The sequence below is a fragment of the Gavialis gangeticus genome, unplaced genomic scaffold, assembly GCF_001723915.1.
Source record: "Gavialis gangeticus isolate Ggan-Ray unplaced genomic scaffold, GavGan_comp1, whole genome shotgun sequence".
NCBI classification, from domain to species: Eukaryota; Metazoa; Chordata; order Crocodylia; family Gavialidae; genus Gavialis; species Gavialis gangeticus.
In genome coordinates, this window is record NW_017729033.1 from 12,763,306 (window position 1) to 12,764,304 (window position 999).

Consider the following 999-nt stretch of genomic DNA (forward strand, 5'->3'; position numbering starts at 1 on the left):
GTAAGAAGTTTAAAAAAAAAAAAAAAAAAGCACCCTTTGTCAATGACTGCCTTTTCTGTCCTGTTTTTGTGTCAGACAGTGCATGGGCAGGTGATGCTCCCAGCTGAATATAGGGGAGCTCCACCCCAGTTTGCCCATGCTTTGTATGCAACAGGATTGTTTTGCAAAGCATTCATTTTCTATAAGCCTAGTACCAAAGACAACATCTAGCCAGCCAACTTTAGCAAGAGAATAAACACCAGGTATTTTTATATGTATTTGTATGTAATGGACTCTGCTGTATATACATTTCTATATGTTTTTATATGTGTAAATTATGCTCTGGAGTTGTACTTATTTATAACATGTCTGAACTTTGGTTAAATTTTATTTTGCCCCTTCAATTTTTTTTCCCAGTAGCGTATTACTTTTTTTTTTCAGACTGAAAAACATTGTTGGGAATAAAATAATCACAGTTGTTAGATTTTTTTTTTTAATCTAACTTTTTTTTTTTTTTTTTGCCTGTTCATTCCTCTCTAGACAAAAAAATAGGTGTTGCTTTCAACTCAGAGTAGAAGTGTGTACTTTAATTTACAAGCTTCCATTAATGAGAGGGCAGCTGGTGCTTTTGCCAATTGTAGACACTTCACTGACCATTTTTAGCCTCACTTAGTAAATAAAGACAGTGAGGTCTGGTAAAATTCACGGAATCAGAGCTGAAGCCCTAACCAGCAACAACATATTTATAATCCCACTGGAAGCAGGATCAGGCCCACTCAAGTCAATGGATTTGCATCCTTTTAACATTCCTCTGAGTGACCAGATTGTGCTCTTACATCCATGAGTGTAAATGTAGATATACTCTTATTTCTTCTGATTCCACAGTGTTAGGAGAGAAGAATCAGACCCATCATGTATAATGTTAATGAGGTTTATATGAGTTGGGTGCAGGCATTTCATAGGAAAACAGGGCTGGAAGGGACCTTGGGAGATCACCTAATCTAATCCTTTGATCTTCAC